The sequence below is a fragment of the Mustela nigripes genome, chromosome X (genome assembly GCF_022355385.1).
Source record: "Mustela nigripes isolate SB6536 chromosome X, MUSNIG.SB6536, whole genome shotgun sequence".
Lineage (NCBI taxonomy): Eukaryota > Metazoa > Chordata > Mammalia > Carnivora > Mustelidae > Mustela > Mustela nigripes.
Genome location: NC_081575.1, coordinates 120,592,086 through 120,611,422, shown reverse-complemented (window position 1 = coordinate 120,611,422; position 19,337 = coordinate 120,592,086). Strand labels below are relative to the sequence as shown.

General features: G+C 45.7%; 1 protein-coding gene across 8 annotated transcripts in view; it reads right to left on the bottom strand.

The window, feature by feature from the left end:
• Positions 1 to 19,337, bottom strand: part of NLGN4X (neuroligin 4 X-linked) — a 294,472-nt gene that overhangs the window by 257,911 nt on the left and 17,224 nt on the right. For all 8 annotated transcript variants that reach the window (XM_059384861.1, XM_059384868.1, XM_059384862.1 and 5 more), the window contains one exon: positions 3,385 to 3,552. The gene's annotated coding sequence lies outside the window, so the exon portion shown is untranslated. The remainder of the gene's footprint in view (positions 1 to 3,384; positions 3,553 to 19,337) is intronic.

The window sequence follows — 19,337 nt, the reverse complement described above, 5'->3', positions numbered from 1 at the left end:
GCAATGGGTCAGGACGGGAAGACGTAACACTGGGCTCTTTCCTGGCTGCACTGTGAGAAAACTCGCATTCACTGCAGCAGTAATCTTCCCAGGATTGTCAAGCATTCTTCTTGTCATCTCAACATGACATCTTCTGTCTAGAAGCGTCTCACGCAACGCTGCCCCTTCTACTCACAAGTGACGGTCACAACAAGGCAAGTGGGTCCTTGTGAGCTATTTGACAGAATACCAGCTTGCCACGGACACCATTTCAGAGTGCTAGGAAGGAGAGGGAGCGGAAAGAGAGACTACCTCATTTAATGCACTCCTCACGCTACCTCAATGCTTGAGGAGTCTTAGGACCAAGTAGATGAGGTCTTTGGGTTTCAAAGCTAACGAGCTAGCACATTATTAAATTGTCGGAAGGCAGGCTCCTATTTTAAGGATGCTTTGATTACTTGTATCAACTAGCACAATTACTTATTACTAGGTGTTTCAGGAACAGTGTTGATTAAATATATTTTTGAAAACGAATTCGTACATCACGACAATCACAATGGCATTCACCATCCCTGACCCTTCTATAGCCGTGCTGGGTGGCTATCAGAACACCTATTTTATAGTTGGAAAACCAGTGTTCACATGCTAAGTCACGTGGCTCATAGGCTTTGTGGCGGAGGGAGGCAGAGCTGAGTCTCCCTGTACGTCCATGACCACCACACACTTAACCCAATCGAGCTGCCTCATCACTAAAAGAACGATCATAGCTAACATGTACATACTGGGTCAACATTTCACACATCATCTTCTCAAGAAGCATAGAAGGTAGGGAAGAGTATTATCACCATGAGCTGAAAAGGGGGAACCAGAAGGATATTAGGCAATGAGCCCAAGAGCACAGAGCCGCAAACGGAGGGCTGGACTCCAATGAGGTAGCCTGCTACCCAGGCTCAGGTGGGACAATGAACATCTTTTCTGTTTCACATCCTCAGCTTCCCCCCACCACCACCACACTGTGGGAATCTATAGCTGAAATGCTTTTCACCAGCAAAATGGGCTATTGGATATCCACAGCAATGAGAGACTCATAGTGCATGAGTCATGTAGGCAGTAGACGCTCACTGAACACCAGCTATCCCCACACTGTACCATTAATACTACAACTTGAAAACTGGCCCTATTTCTATTTCACTATGATCACAGGTCCTCTCTTGGCTCTCACCCATAAACAAGTCTTAAATACACAACTAGAAAGTTAACTATATATGCGGTTGAGGCAAGTTCTAGAAACATTGGTATGAATTATGTCTGACTGGCCGAATTTTTTTCTTTCTTGTGATGGGGACGAGACAAATGGTCCTTAATTATTATCTTGAGGTTGAGTTTTTGTTGGTTTCTTGCCTTATTTTGTTTGTTTGTTTGTTTTTAAGGTATGCAAGAGGACGGAATGATTCATCATATCGACTTGTGTTTTATTTTAAAATCTGATATTACTAAACTCTGATAGAACAAAATCAATGGTCCTATCCCATGGTCATCTAGTTGAGTGGAAGTCTCTGGAAAGAACTCTGTTCATCTGTATACCATAATACCAACCGGTATTCGAAGCTGGTACACCCTACATCAGGAATGCTTCTGCCTGTCCTGCTTCCCCCATCCCATCATCTCCCCCACCTCTCTTAATGGAGCCTACCCTCCCCCAATCTTATTGTATTATGTCTCTTGCTGTGCAAGGCCAAATACATTCCAAATATTTTTGGTTTCTTCATCAAGGATAACCCTTTAGGTGTGAACTCACAATGTAGCATTCTCCCAGACTGGTTTTTCTGTAAGAGATTGCCCAACACTGAAGAGTCTGAGACAGAGATGGGCCCATTAGGATATCCATGCAAGTTATGCCACTTTGGGACTAACCGTTGAAAATCAAGGAAGGATACAAATCACCAACAGGCCCCCATGCAAATACGCCATTTTTCTCATGTTTTTGGCTTCATGATTCACCATGGGACATGTTGTGGGGAGCCTTACTTTGTGTATTTGAAGCTATATTATAAGATATAGTCATGTGTCGAATGTTAAAGAAGGTTAAAGAATAAACTCTCTAGATTAAAATATTACTTTTTTTAAGGTAAAAATACTTCTTGCTGTTGGTGAGGATGCGGAGAAAGGGGAACCCTCCTACACTGTTGGTAGGAATGCAAGCTGGTGCAGACGCTCTGGAAAACAGCATGGAGGTTCCTCAAAAAGTTGAAAATAGAGCTACCCTACAATTGACTATTGGGTATTTACCCTAAAGATACAAATGTAGTGATCTGAAGGGAAATGTGCACCCCAATTTTTACAGCAGCAACGTCCACTATAGCCAAACTATGGAAAAAACCTAGATGTCCACCCACAGATGAATGGATTAAGAGGATGAGGGATATATATATATACATACACATATATGATGGAATACTATGCAGCCATCAAAAAAGAAATGAAATTTTGACATTTGCAAAGACATGATTGGAACCAGGGGGTATTGTGCTAAGCGAAATAAGTCAGTAAGAGAAAGAGAACTATCATGTGATCTCTCTGGATATGAGGAATTTGAGAGGCAGGGCAGGGGGTCATGGCGGGTAGGGAGAGAAACATGAAACAAGATGGGACCGGGGAGGGAGACAAACCATAAGAGACTCTCAATCTCACAATACAAACTGAGGGTTGCTGGGGGTGAGGGGGTAGGGATAGGGCGGCTGGGTTATGGACATTGGGGAGGGTATGTGCTATGGTGAGTGCTATGAAGCGTGTAAGCCTGATGATTCACAGACCTGTACCCTGTACTCTGTATATAATAATACATTATATGCTAATTTTTAAAAACCTATAATATTTGGGGAAAATGTATTAATAAAATATGCTTTGGGGATGCAATAATTGACTATGGAAAAAAAAATAATTGTTACTTTACTATTACATTTGGACTGCATGGCCTATATCGAAGGTCTTAAAAGACAGAGAAATGTGACTACAAATCGCTGATTATTTTGGAAGTCATATTACACTTTATAATCTAAGGTTTGACCTTATCACGCACTTACATTTGTAATGACTTGCTCTGTACTTAATATTTATTCATTGATATAGAAAAGAATCCTTTTTTTTAAAGTTTTGTGGGTTTTTTTCATTTTTTTGGTTTTTTCAGTCATGTCCACACTGAACATAAGACTTGAACCTACATCCCCAGGATTGAGAGTCACACAGCCTAGTGACTGAGCCCTAATTAAAGCAATATTTATGAGTCACTAATATATTAACAATATGATACCTCATTAATATATTAGCAAATGTTGCGATAACATGATCATTTCATTTCAACAGAATCTTAGCCTGTAGATGGTACCTTCAGCAAAGCATACAGACCTTTTGAGGAACAGGAGGCGTGGAATGGAGAATGATGAGCTCCACACTAAGACAATGCTTCAAGGAAGCCTCTCCATAAGCTTTCATCTTTACAACTGAAGATACGGAGCTTCGTGAAGACGTTCATAGCCATTCCCATTCACCCTGGGTAGTAGGTCAAGAGGATACCTAGAATACAAGAGAGAAAGATATAAATGCCTTCCTAAAAGATGGCATTCGTGGGCCTCCAAGAGGTCTTGGGCTTGCGTGGGCTTTCCAAGAGGGCACTGATACAATTCTATCCCTTTGTACCTAAGTAACTTGTAATAAATATTGTCTAGAACTCCAGTGACAAAGGAATAGAAAGTACCAGACTAAGTGAAGCTGACCACCCTAGGAAAGTCTTAGGAGCTGCAGAGAAGAGTGTCTAAAGAGAGGGGGTGAGAAGGGCCTTATTGGCCAGAGTAGAGCCTACAGAAAGCATGAGCAGGCAGCTGCATCAGGGCCCATGGGGTCCTCAAGAGGTCCACACCATGACTCAGCTCGGGACTCCCTAGGCCTCAGCAGCACCGTTATGAATGGCTGCACCAGGCTTGCACACACGTGTACAAAACCGGAGAAGAGAAACTCTTTTTTAAAACCTAAACATATATCAGGGTGCCTGGGTGGCTCAGTGGGTTAACGTCTCTGCCTTCGGCTCAGGTCATGATCTCAAGGTCCTGGGATCGAGCCCCACATCAGGCTCTCTGCTCAGCCGGGAGCCTGCTTCCCCTTCTGTGCCTGCCTCTCTGCCTACTTATGATCGCTGTCTGTCCAATAAATAAATAGTATCTTTAGAAAAAGAAAAAAATCCTAGGGTTATTCATTCTTTATTTAAATTTCTTGTGAGTTACAGTAACCTGATGAATTTCTGCAAGAAAGATGAGAGGAAATTTCATTTTGAGGGATTTCTTGGGTAGCTATTAAAAAAAGGAAAGAAAGAAAAGGCATGCTGACATAAGAAGAGAATGTATGTCTAGGTTTCGGGGGGGTCATCCTGGATATTTCTAGATGTGTATATAAATGTTCAAATTAACATAAGTAACCTAATTTATGTAACCCAAACTTTATCTCCCATCTCTCAAACAGAACAATCTTCCAAATTATATCCATTTTTGAAAAGATGCATATTTAATAAAACATCTGTTTCTGCCTTGGATTTGCTTTCAGCTTTATACAATGTTCAAACTGTTTAATTTTTAGCATTATCAAAGCCGAGTGAAAAACAACAGAGCGACAAATTTCCCTTCAGAATGTAAAAAGTGTTAACTTAAAATATATACTGTCAATTACAGTGCTACACAATTCTACTCCTCCCGAATCAACCCAAAATTCAGATGAACTCTCAAAGAATTCATTTCTTGCCCCACATGAGCTAGTTTTGACCCAAACCTTTACAACGAAATTAAAAAATACTTGAGTCATCTGTTCAGCAAGGAGTAGACACAAACAGCAGAGCCCGCAAATTTATGGCTTTCGTGTAAGACATAAAATAATTAAGCTCCAAAATCCTTAGCATCCCTAAAATTTATCACTCTCAATTCTATAGGCATGGGCTAGAATGGGAAATTGGAAGCCGTTCACTGATGCTGTCTTTAAAAAAAAAATACAGAAGAAAAATTGTAAAAGTCTAGGAACATGCATACTGGCAGAAAAAAAAAAGATAAAAGCCTTCTAAAAATAAATCACATAAGTATATTGACTAATCCTCACATTTTCAGTTAATCATGCTCGTTTATAAGCTCGATAATTGAGGAAGAGCGATGTTCCCTTAGGGGGAAGACAAACTTGCCGCTACAACTACATTAAATAAAGGATCAAAGATGTCTTCTCATACTCTCTCTGGCTCGGCGACCTTTTTTCAAGAAACGGAGGTGGCCGGGTTCTTAACGCTTCTCCTCAACAGCAACCTTTGCTTTTCTCCTTCATTCAGTGAAAACCCACAGAGCGTCTGGCAACTACTCACTTCTCTCACAATCACCCAACCGGCGCCTCCTCTGAGCCGAACTCGCCGCAACACACGTGTTTAAGGGAAGGCAGGAAAACATTAAAATACACCTAGGTGGGCAAAAAACAAAATGCTTTCCAAGGTGACGGAGCTCCAAGAAGGACATCAACAGTGGGTTAAATACGGAGACAGGAGAGCACGTAACCCACGTTACGTGGGAAGAGAGAACATAGGAGAAGGGGAACCGGCAATGCCCTAAGTCGGTACATGCTTAGTTAGAGCACAAAAGTGTAAGACAACTGGTGTACCAGGAGGGTGGTAATCCCATAGTGCTGTGGGGTCCAGCTGGGGACGGGGACACCAGACTCGCTGTGTAAAGTCAAATAGGTCAATAAAGAGAATTTGGGGTTGAGTCTAAGGGTCACATGTAGCCATCCCTTGTAAAACATTTCAGAGCAAGAGGAAGGAAGGTCAAAGATAAATACTATAAAAAGCCTGCCTTATGATGCGCCTCTATTTTTAGGTATTTTACATGCTTCATGAACTTACTCGTCTTGCAAACACCTCTAGATGGAGGGACTCTCTTCATAACTCCCTTATGGGTAAGAAAACTGGAACATGAAAAAACCAACTTCAGGGGCGCCTGAGCGGAAGGGCGTCTGCCTTCAGCTCAGGTCATGATCCCAGAGTCCAGGGATCAAGCCCCGTGTCAGGCTCCCTGCTCAGTGGGAAGCCTGCTTCTCCCTGTCCCACGCCCCATACTTCTGTTCCCTCTATCGCTGTCTCTGTCAAATAAAAACAAAATCTTTAAAAAAACAAACAAACAAGAGAAAAAATGAACTTCCCATCGCGAGGAAATCAGACAGCCGGGCCCCTTTGGTAGAAAGTGATGAGCACTTTCTACCGGAGATGAGGGTCTCCATGCCAATGTTAGAGAAGAAAGAAAGTACGAGGCAATCTTAGCCTCATGTGATGGAGAAGGTACGCATATGTGTAAAATACTAGGGGAAAAAAAATGTATGGTTCTCTCTCCCTGCCTCTGGTTCCTGGCCCAGAGTTCCTAAAACCCTCGGGATTCCCTAAGTGATAACAGCACTAGGAACATCTTTATGCTAATACTTGGTCTCTGGCCATGGTTCCTCATATAGAGCTCCTAAACCCCTTGGAATTTCCTGGGTAACAGGAGTGTCTTTTGTTCTAACACTTGCTGGTCTCCCAGATAGCTTCAAAATGGGGGCTGGTCACCAGGAAAACCATGTCACCGTTGGAAGTTTGGAACTTCTAGCCCCGCTCCAACCTCTGGAAATATGAAGGGGCTGGAGACCGGGTTAAAGATTGGTCATGGGTACCTGATGATGTCTTCATCAAATATGAAAGGGACAGAGTTCAGGGAGGTTCTGGGGTTGGTGACCACACCCATGCCTGGGAGGGTGGCGCCCCCAACTCCAGGAGGACAGAAGCTCCCTTGCAAGACCCTCGCAGACCTCATCCTATGTATCTCTCCATCTGTATCAGTTATCGTTTCCTTTGTTATAAGATTAACTGGAAGACATCAAGGAGATGTTTCCCTGAGTTCTGTGAGCTGTTCTAGCAAACGATGCAACCCAAGGGGGTGGGGGGGTTGTAGGAACCTCTGATTTGTAGCTGATTAGAGCAAAGTTGTGAGTCACCTGGGGACCTACTGTTTGCAGTTGACATCTGCGGTTGAGATGGTCTTATGGGACTGAGCCCTTCACTGGTGGCAAATGCACTGACTGCAGTTAGTGTCCAATTGAACTGAATTGTAGGACAACCTCCAAGTGCCACAAAGAATGGCTCAGTGGGGGGAGCGGAGTCCCCATACATTTGGTGACAGGAAGTACTGAGTGTGTGAGTAAAGGAGGAACGCAGGAGTTGAGGAGTGCTTTTCCCAACCGATGTGGGAGGCAGAGTGAGAAGACCAGGAACAGGTTCAGTGAATCCCAGAGATACTCAGGGAGGAGAGGTCAGGACGGACTTGAGGGTGGCTGGTTCAGGAGATGGAAGACCATGTGTGCTTGGGGACAGTTTCTGGACAGTCCTCTGATGCAACCTATCGTTGAGGAAGGTGGAGCAGGGAGAGGTTTAGAAATAGCTGGGAGAGTGTGAACAACCCTATAGGATGGTAGTAAAGTAGAAGAAGTCAAGTGAGAACATGGCCGTGGACAGTAGAGACGTATCACAGTCAGGGCAATAAAGAGAGACCTGGAAACTGATTGACAGCAGGCAGACTGGACAGAGGGTGCAAACCGCAGGATGAGGGCCTGAGTGCAGAGGATGCCTCCCCTGGGAAAACAAAATGCAGGAAACGGAGCAAGCTTGCCAAGAAAGACAAAGGGCAGAACCTGGACACACTGAACTGAGCTTTGGCAGAGCACACAGATGAAGTTGTCCAAAAAGAAGCAACTGTGAGAGCAGGAGGCGGCTTGAGAGAGAAGTCAGAGCAGAAAGTGGACCCACGTGGGGCTCCCAGGTGGAAGACACGGTTATATCACGAGCCGAGGCAGAGCTACGTGGGGCAGTCTGGAAGCTGGAGAAGTGGTCTGGGACTGAAGCAGGGGGAGCAGCCCAAAAGTTGAGTCAGAAAAGTTCATTAAAGGAATCGAAAGGCAGTAGGGGGGAACCAAAGGGGAGAACGTTCAGGAATTTAAGGAAGGATAAAGCCCCCATAAAGGAGGGACGATGAACATGTTAGAGGAACTCCAAGAAGAACGTTGGCTCTGCTAATGTGTCAGCACCTGTAGTGGTGCCCGTGGCAAGCCGCGGAGCCCAGGTGAGCTGTCAGATCAGAAAGCAGAAGAGATGTAGGAAGAAATAAAGAAATGTGTGTTATGACAAGTCCTTCCCTCAAGGTAGGACATGTCAGGACATAAGCAGGTTTACAGGCAGATGAGAACGATAGGGAAGGTCTTGATAATGAATATGGGAAGCCAGTTTCAGAAAGAAACACTATAAACCACAGAATGTGGAGGACTGAGAAGTGCATCTTTTCAAGTCCATCAGTTACCTGAAAACCACCAAGAACCACCTGTTCTCTGTGAGTCTCACAGATGTCTTTAGCATCTGGCAATGTTGACCAATGTTCTGAACCCTCACCCAAGTTCTGAACCCTCTCTCTTCCCTTAACAAAATGACCTGACATAAAACACCAGCCTCCACTGGCAACCCCATTGTTTGGCCCTCTATGCAAGACAGAGCCATCAATACCATCTTCTGGGGCTTTGCGGGAGTATCATGAATTCCTCACCCTCTCCTGCCACTAGGTCTCAATTCACACTATTAACCTCATGGCCTCAACCTCCATCTCCATCACTACCAACCAACCACCTCCATCATATCTGCCTTAAAACTGACATCCTGTGAATGGTTCACATCAGGAAAAGCAACAGCAGGTCTCCACCAGAGCCGACGGAATAACATCTATTTGCTTTACCATTGGGTTCCGCCATCTAGAATGCCCTGATGTCAATTTATTAGTCATCCAACGCAACTACCTGAGCTTGAAATGACACTCAACCCATTCCCGTGTACCTGTGTAAATTATCACACGTCACATGCATGTATGTCCTCATTCGAGACGTGCCTTTATTCAACACTTGCTGCACACCTGGATCGACTCCCTACTTCCGTTGCTCTTCACACAAAACCCCATCCATTCTGAGACACAGATCATGAGGAACTTCTTTGTAAACGTTTCCTTGACAAACTGGCTTCCATGGTGGTCCTCAATGGTCCCAGCCTCCATGTACCAACACCCTCCAGCTGTCCCCTTCCAAACTGGTGCCAGGTGTGACCAACAGCATGCAGAACTTGAGATGAACCAACCTCCCAGTTCAAGGCAGAAAAGACCACAATTTGCATCTTAGGATCCCTCCCTCTCTGCCTGTCTCTCTCCTCCTCAACTCAAGGAAGTCAAACACCCAAGTGGTGTTCCTGGCCGTAGGGAGTGGCTCATGTGGCAAAGAACTAGGGCCTCCTGCTAAAGGAGGGACACGTAAGAGAGACTCTCCACCGCCTTTCTCAAATGTCCACCCCCGTCTCCAGCTGGAGTGCAGCATCACGCCAGACCCCTAACCAGAACCACCAAGCCATGTGGCTCTTGAATTCCTGAGTTCCAGAAAGACTATGAGATAATCAGTATTTTCAGCTTTAAGCAGTGTTTCAGAGGAACGTTTTAGGCAGTGATAGACAAATAACAAATTGTCCCAAGTGATCCCGCTGCCAAATACGACTCTAGTGGAAAATAAGACTATCTTCCCAAGGTCGTGTTTTCATCGTCCTTATGGACTGTGTGGTGTACATGCCTTGGAGTAAAAGTATTTCATCGATCATTCTGTCTTCTCTCCTGCGATGGTGATCTCACCGGGATGGGGGGTTGAATCTTATCTGTGTTTCTGCGCCTTGCATTATCTAGTCTGGTGACCTTCTCAAAATAAGGTGTGCATATATGGTTATCCAAGGAATGAATGAGGGAGTGAATGAGTGAAGCTCTATTCATGGTTTCTTTATCTCTGAAGGCAAGGTAGCTGCATGTAGCCTGGAATTACAAGACCTTGTTTGAGACAGAATGTGCCCTTGGATCTCTGAAGTGGAAAACAATAGACTGCCTTCAAGTGATTTGAATTATGAGCCGAGCCTTTGGAAGCATGGGGGGATAAATAATATCCAGCATATCAATGAGTTTTTATGGAGGTTATTATTAATCTTTACATCCCGCACAGTGCACAGCACATGGTAGGTGCCCAATAAATAGGTACTGCTTAGAACTGACCGGGAATCTGAAAACAAAGACAATGTGTAAATCAGAAGCGCAAGACTCATGTCAAAACCAAACTACCAGACCCAGAGTTAGTGTGAAAGCCACCTTCCAAGTAGGAGGGACCGAAATAGTACATGAGCGTCACAAGTTAAACAGGTCGTTTGTGGAAATGTAACGTGAAAAGACCCAGAGGCAACAGTTCTCAGAGTGTGACCTCTCCTGGACCAGTAGCGGCGAGTTCACAGGTGCCATCTTGGATCCGCCAACTCAGAAATTCTGATGGGTGGAGCCCAGAAGTCCTGCAGGGGGTTCAGATAGTCAAGTTTGAGAAACGCTGCCCTAGATGATGGGCTTCAAAAGCGTAAGACTTAGGGTTCAGTGCCTTCTTTTGCTGAGAATCTTCCCAACGATATTATTCAAAGGGTGGGAATCTACTCTGAACCACGGATACATGGGCACAGGATGGAAGTTAAACCAAGAGGCCAGAAGCCGGCTCTGTCCCTCATTCACATCACAGGAGTCTTTCAGCACCCGCTCTGAATGCCACACTTTCAAGCTCCAAAATCTGTCTCCTCCCCACCATTTCCTCAGGTTGCTTTAACCCTCTCTCTACTGGAAGGTCTTAACTTCCCTTGGAAGACGTCCCATGAACCCAACCCTGAAGGAGCATCCCCTATGAGGAATCTCCATGTTCTCCCAGCCCCACAAACATTCACTGAGCCACTCTTCTTAAGGTAATGATGTCACATGGTCTTAATGTTATCATTTCTGGACCACAATGGACCACACGCACCAAGAGGGAGCCGACGTGCCTTCCTTCCCCCACAGAAACATCCCAACACGCGCTCGTTGCTCAACGCATAAAACGTTCGGTAAAGTTTCAAAAGGATCTGACATTCACACCAACTGGGAGACAAAAGACATGCCTATGCCACCCTAGAAACGTTGAGAAATCGTTCTCACTCAACTGTTTACCATGCATGATTACACGTTGAAAATACGCTGGAGAAAACTCATGCCAGACTTGATCTTTCCTTAGAGCGAGACACAGAAGCAAGACAGAGGCAAAGAGGATGTGACAAATCATACCCACGTTGTCCATTGAATTTTAGCGCAGCATAGGTTTTTCTCCCATAAACGCTGCACCGTGCTTGAACGGCCAGACTTGGGATCATCTTGACGTGGTCCAGCACGTCAACACCCCGGACGCATACCAGACGTCCCCATGTCTAGCCGCACAGCCCGTCTTCTCAACGCGCACGCACTCCTTCACCAGGTCACAATGAAGCTTATTCAGAAAACGCACGGAGCGTGCGTATCCCTAATCAGGGCTGGAAATGAGCGGCATTCAAGTCAAGAGTCTTAATTACCATGATCGCGGCTCTGGAATCATGCAGAATGAGCTGGAGAGGACCTAGGGATGGTTCCAACCCACTCGTTTCACAATCGAGGAGTAGGAAACCCCAGCACGTCCCCGCAGAAGGCTGCAATTACACAGGGGGACCCGCCACCCTCTCCCCCAGAACCATGCCCTGAACATGTGGGTGCCGGGATAGGATGCCGCGGCAGTGTCTCAGAAATGCTGATGACACAGAGGGGACTCTGGAGGACAGATGTCTCTGCCGGACGGCGTCAGAAAAGCCAGATGAGGCTCAGGAAAAAGCGAGGGGCTGGGCTGGGTTCTGCCCATCACCTGGCTCTACCCAGGCTGCTTCTCTTTGGGTCAGTCCTGCACACAGCCCTGCATCTTGGTGGGGCTCCTGGGGCTGCAGGAACTGAGGACCACACACTTGAGGTTTAATATATTCTCCCATCAAATGCCAAAACTCAAGGTGTTGGCAGGACCCCGCTGTTGTGAATGACCCGAGGAGCCTGCCTTCTCCCTGTAGGTCTGCAGTTTCGCTTTATTGTCCCAGCGTGGGTGCCTGTGTCTGCATATGCTGTGCCCCCCTCTGAGATGCACCGCAGTCACGGGATCAGGGCCCCCTTGCCTGACCTCTTCACGGCATCTGCAAAGAACCTCTTTCCAAATAAAGTCACATTGGGACATGCTGGGCATCAGGACCACATCCTGTTGTTTTGGAGGGGGGGGGACACAATGCCACCCACCATGCTTGGCTTATTTGCAAAATGACACGATTGGATTCGTGGTGTTTGTCCTTGAATGTCTGGTGTTAAACCTGGAGACAAACCAATGGGGAAAATTGTACGCCGTCTCTCTCTCTCTCTCTCTCTCACTTACACACACAGATGCGGGAATTTGGAACTGGGGAACCAGAGCATTTGGATGACAGGCCGGATGGGTTTCCTTTCAACCAGGCGTGTTATCACCCCATAGAAACGACCTCACTGCTTCTGCTTATTTGCAGGAGGTTGAGGAATGAGGTCAGGCTGGGTGCTATTGGCGAAGTTCAGATTCACACACGTATCCGCTCAAATTGTCGGAGGCGGCGATTTGCATACATACATCAAACCCCGCACGGAACAGTTGCATAATCCATGGGTCTCCCCTCTTATACTTTTGCCAGAGCCGAGCGTATTTGCCTCTCTCCTTGGGCAACAAAAACTTAATTTAAATCTGTTCCATTGGTTAGCTTGAATATTTTAGTTTTTATGTTTTTTTTTTTTTAAAGATTGTATTTGTTCACCAGAGAGAGGGCGAGGGGGCTCCACAAGCAGGGGCAGAGGTAGAGAGACTTGGAGAAGGAAACTCTCCGTTGAGCCAGGAGCTCAATGACACGGTTGGTGCTTGATCCCAGGACCTGGAGACCACGACCTGAGCCGAAGCAGACGCCCAGCCATCTGAGTCCCCCAGGTTCCCCTAGTATGAATATTTTAGCCACAGCATCAGAACTTCCAAAGTAGGGAGCCTGGGTGGCTCAGTGGGTTAAAGCATCTGCCTTCAGCTCAGGTCATGATCTCCGGGTCCCAGGATCGAGTCTCGCATCGGGCTCTCTGCTCAGCGGGGAGCCTGCTTCCCCCCCCTCTCTCTCTCCACCTGCCTCTCTGCCTACTTGTGATCTTTGTCAAATAAATAAATAAAATCTTTTTTAAAAAAAAGAATTTCAAAAATATAAAGCAACATTTTAAAAACGGAGGCAAGGAAAAAGGTAGTCAGGACATTTAGGAACGATGAAATGCAGACCATGAAATGATGCTCATCGCAGCCAATATAAAAGCTAAAATATGCACAGGAAAAGACCAGCGCGACCTCCCCCATCTCTCCCCACCCCCACAGACACACAATGCGAGGTTACAGAATTAAATTGTTGATAACAGCCGTGTCTCTCGTTCAGACTTTCAGGAACCACGGAAGGCGAGCCCCTCCAATGAGGCCCATCACCGCGCTGTCTTACGACAATCTGAATAGAAGTGACCGGTTTTACCCCGTCCTTGAATCGAAAGCGTGTAAAATGTGCCTATTCCTCCCAGGAGTTAAGAACCGTCACGCAAAGTCAGCTATTTTGAAATCCTTTGCGTCAAAGCTTGCGTCTGCGTCGGTCGGGGTTGCTGATCCTAATTCCAGACCTCGGAGACGCACAATACCCTCTCTTCAAAACACATTTTCCCGGATAAACTCATCTCGTCGTGACTCGCAGACTAGCGAAACTTCTTATTTTGTTAGAGAATCTGATTTTCATCGACGGCATTCCAGCTCGCAAGAGAGAACCCCGTGTTCAAGGAGTCTTACGTTTAATTTTCTGTTCCGCCCCTGGTTCACAGTTTGCACCGACATCTCAGGGGTCCTGCTCACTCACCAATCTGCGGGCATCTCCGGGACGGGAAATCACTCTGCCGGTCAAACGCTCAGCCACCGTCTTCCCCTGGACTGCATTTCCCTCTGCAACGAGGCTCGGCCGGATTTCAGATAAGCTAGTTGCGTGGCATTCTGCATTTTGCCCTGAAAGATGCTTATCGAGGATTCTTGATTCTTTTTTACTTTCTCTAAAGCTCTCCCTTACATACATCACTTCCAAATTCCTTTCCGATAACGCGTTTCATAGTGACTATGCCCGGACATCGGCCTGATGCTAGTGATGGCGGATACAATGCATGAAGTTGATTTTTGTTAGAACGCCACAGGGATGGTGTGGGTGCTGTCGCTCTTTGACCTGTTTGCCACCCCCCCTTGTTTTTCTGGCCATGCCCAGCACACCTACGGGGCCGCTAGGACCCCAAAGAGAATGAGGATATGGCCGACGCACACAGACTTCTTAACTTCAAGGGATTTTTAGTCCCCAGGGAACTCCACCAACATCTGGAGATGTTTCTGGTGGTCACAGGTGGGAAGAGATTTGCTCCCAGCAGCGTGAGGCCTGCAAAGCATCTTACAAGGCACAGGGCGGTCACCTGCATCAAAGAATCACCCTCCCCCAATATCAACAGTGCCAACGGTAGTGCATCTTGTATGTAAGGGAGATATAGTCCTATTACATATCTGAGCACATCCAATCGTGTCTTAAATAATACCCACCACCGGTCAGTTTGCAAACGTCTCTGAGGCATCGTTTTTGTAACCCATTGCGATGATCTTCTACTTCCTATCACTTAGGATCTCTAGTCTATGCTGTGGAAATTTGGATTTATTAAGGGCTCAGGCACACGTGTACGTACACACACCAACAAAACGGACACAACTGCTACTTCTAGCAAGAGCCTTCCTTTGAAAGGTGGGTAGGACATTCCTTTTATTTTGTTTCCCAGGAGAAATATGTAGCATGTAGCGTTTTCCAATGTGCGACCATTTCTGCAAAGGGCCTGGAGGTCACTATCCTACTGAAGGAGGAGGTCATGTTACCAGCAGGGAGTAGAGTGGAAGTGACCAGGGGTCGGGAAAGAGGGGAAGATGAGGAGATGCTGGTCAGAGGGTCCCAACTTCCAGGAGAAAAGTGGATAATTATGGAAATCTACTGCTCGACAGTGAACACTAACAGACTAGATGCTTGAAAACTGTGGAGAGTACATCTTAACTATGTCCACCAAACACGAAGGGTCAATGAGTGACCCAAGGGAGGTGTTTGCGAAAGGTGGTCATGATGTTACGTATAAATATATCCAAGTAACGGGTACACCTTACAGTTATGCCAATGTTATATGCCAATTGTATCTCCATAAAGCTGTGGGGGAATCGCATTGCAACAAAGCAAAAGGAACCAGAAATTGTCTTTGTTAATCTTCCTTTGGTCCCTAAGCTGTCTTGAGACGGGACACCCTTATATTAGCATGGGAACCATGGCCATGTGTATGGTGGGCTTGGAAACCAGTGGCTTCAGTGTGGGACACAGCATGGCATTCCCTCGAATGTGAAAAACAAAATGAACATATAATCTAGCCATTCTGTTTTTGGGAATATATGCAAAAAGAAAAAAAAAATCCCTCAAGGGGGCATCTGGGTGGCTCAGTGGGTTAAGCTTCTGCCTTCGGCTCAGGTCATGATCCCAGGGTCCTGGGATCGAGCCCCGCATCGGGCTCTCTGCTCAGTGGGGAGCCTGCTTCCCTTCCTCTCTCTCTGCCTACTTGTGATCTGTCTGTCAAATAAATTTAAAAATTTTTTTTTAAAATTAAAAAAAAAAAAAAAGATTCAGAAAACTACCTGCCGAAATACACATCAGCGTAGGAACCATGGCCAACGCGGACCGTACTAGGTTACGTTATTACTCTTTGCCTTTTGTGTTCGCTAAGAGAATACAGCACATGGGCTTCTACCAAAATGACCTAATCTGGTTGACTGACTGGGCAAAGGGGAGAGAATTAGAGATGGGTAAAGGGGGGGAAATCGTTGAATGATGGAACAAAGTCTGTCTTCCATCCTCTTTCTCATTGTGTGTTGTCAGCCTGGTGTATAGGCTGGGAACAGAGCACAGGAGATGCAGGGCAGCCACAGAGCTCCCCATACACACACACAGACACACAGACACACAGACACACAGACACCGCTGGCCATGTTCCTGCAGCTTTCCCCCGTGAGGGGAGCACATCCTCAGGCCACGCAGGCTCCCCCTCTTACGGAGTCGATAACGGAGACCGAAGATCCCGGAGAACGTCCATGTTCTTCTAAAAAGGACCTGAGTACTTCGTTTCGCTGGTGCCCTAATCTACCTCCCTGTAGGTTATGCCGAAAGAACCCTTTCTTCAAGGAGACTCGGCAATGAAGAAGAAAGGATGGAGGGTAGGCGTACAGACGGGTGGAAATAAATTCAAAACGCAAATCAGCGTAGCGTCATGCGTAGCCCCGTGTGAGCTCGCAAGATCTTAAAATGCGAATTTTTACTTTAATGGCTTGGAAGCGGATGATTATAGTTTGAGGTGTTATAAAGATACAATACAATGGCTATTTTTTTAAAGGGTCTTATACCTTATAGCTATATATATATATATTTAAAGGGTCTTATATACAAATGGCTATCAGACACATGAAAAAATGTTCATCATCACTAGCCATCAGGGAGATTCAAATTAAAACCACATTGACATACCACCTTACACCAGTTAGAATGGCCAAAATTAGCAAGACAGGAAACAACGTGTGTTGGAGGGGATGTGGAGAAAGGGGAATCCTCTTCCACTGTTGGTGGGAACACAAGTTGGTGCAGCCACTTTGGAGAACAGTGTGGAGATTCCTCAAGAAATTAAAAATAGAACTTCCCTATGTCCCTGCCATTGCACTCCTGGGTATTTACCCCAAAGAGACAGATGTCGTGAAAAGAAGGGCCAACTGTACCCCAATGTTTATAGCAGCAATGGCCACGGTCGCCAAACTGTGGAAAGAACCACGATGCCCTTCAACGGACGAATGGATGAGGAAGATGTGGTCCACATACACTATGGAGTATGATGCCTCCAGCAGAAAGGATGAATCCCCAACTTTTGTAGCAACATGGACGGGACTGGAAGAGATGATGCTGAGTGAAATAAGTCAAGCAGTGAGAGTCAGTTATCATATGGTTTCACTTATTTGTGGAGCATAAGAAATAACACGGAGGACATGGGGAGATGGAGAGGAGAAGGGAGTTGAGGGAAATTGGAAGGGGAGGGGAACCATGGGAGACTATGGACTTTGAAAAACAATCTGAGGGGTTTGAAGGGGCGGGGAGGGGTGGGAGGTTGGGGTACCAGGTGGTGGGTATTATGGAGGGCACGGATTGCATGGAGCACTGGGTATGCTGCAAAAGTAATGAATACTGTTTCGTTGAAAAAAATAAATAAATTTTAAAAATAAATAAATAAAATATATTTTTAAAAAACACTTTTTAAAAAAGGTCTTATACTTTATAGCAATATTTTTTTTAAGGGTCTTATACTTTATAGCAATATATGGACACGTGTTTAGATGAATCTCACGGTGCCATCATGAGAACAGGGCAATAGATGAGGTTAAATAGGAAAGACCAGACCATGCAATCCTTATTTCTCAAGCTACGTGATGGGTCCATGGGATTCATGACTCCCCAGTCTTGAAATCCTCTATAATAAAATATCCAGTCACATTTCAACTGGCTAGAATAGGATTTTCAGTATTTTTTTTGAGGATACGAATCAGTATACAAATCAAAACACTAGGCAGAAATACACACAACAGAATACACCAGACCCCTATTATCATCAAGGTAAAAAAAATACAATAATGATAATGAGGAAGATTTGTAATAATCCTGAAGTGGCTTTTGCTCCCAAACTATGGGACGTGTAAGGTTCGAAATGGCACAACAAAGCGTAAGAGACTCTTAATCTCAGGAAACAAACTGAGGGTTGCTGGGGGGGGAGGGGTGATGGGAGGGTACGTGCTATGGGGAATGCTGTGACTTGTGTAAGATGATGAATTTGTTTCAGACCTATAGCCCTGAAACAAGAAATAGATTATATGTTAATTAAAAAAAAAAAAAAAAGAAAAAGAAAGTTCAAAATGGCATAGATACAGATAGATACAATGTAAAGAAAGACATGGATGTATATAGAAATGTGGATACAATTTCAGTAGTACAAATGGAAACAGTATGATGTAGACAGAGTTAGAAACATGGTATCAAGTTGGGAGATCACAGACATACAATATATCGTCATGAGTCAAGACATCATACATGGATGAAAGATGAATGTCGATCTAGAGTCATGGACTTAAAACACATACAGACGCTGTTGATTAAGATACCGATAGACAATGCTCACTGGATGTTTAAAGATTCAGAAAATTATTTGCAGAAAGGATACAGGTGGTTTGGTGTTTCACCACTGGCTTTGGGAGGATAAGTGATACAGTTATCCACAACTTCTGTTTCCTATAATACTTCTCATTCTTGCCCTATAAGGAAAAATGCACTGTCCTTCAAAATCTCCTTCAGGGGCACCTGAGTGGCTCAGTCTGTTGAACGTCTGCCTTTGGCTCAGGTCAGGATCTCAGGGTCCTGGGATCGAGCCCCGCACCGGGCTCTCTGCTCAGCGGAGAGCCTGCTTCCCTCTCTCTCTCTCTCTCTCTGCCTGCCTCTCTGCTTCCTAGGATGTACTTTTATATCAAAACCCACATCACGGGTTGAGAGAACGAGGTTGCTTTTTAAAGTCTGGATCACGGCCAACAGAAGCACGTGGCCACGCAGCCAGCAGGACAAAATGTAAACTCCATGGGTCAGCCCTGGAGGTCTCTGGGCAGCAGCACATTCCTGCAATTTCATGCGTGTCTGTCGGAAAACGCTAGAGGGGGGTGCGGGAAGGAACGGTGCCCACGTCACCCTCAAGCGTTTCCTGCAGGAGAAGGCTGCAAGCGAATGCAAGGAAACTCTGTCAAAGATATTGTGCACCTCCGTGGCTGGTCCGCTGAGGTCTTCTGCAGGAAGGTGGCATTTCGGTGAGCTGAACAGCCCGGGGACCAGCGAGGGGGCAGGCTGAGCTGACCAACACAAGCGAGACTCTGAGTGGAACATCAAAGACACATTAGGTGCTCCCTAGCTTCCACCCTCCATCTCCATCGAACCCATCTCCACGAGAGGCTCTAGAACACAGTCTCAGCATTTGCATTTGGGAGTCATCAAAATGCAAAGACTTCTCGGGGTCCGAACCACGGCAGCGAAACAACAGAAGGAACAAAAGGAGAGAAACATTAACAAAGTATTGGGAGATACTGCCATGTGGTCCTGGAAGGATGCACAAAATATCTGTGTGTCCATAATGACGAAAACGGATGATGGAAGAATTAGGTGGATGCAGGAAATCCTCCTC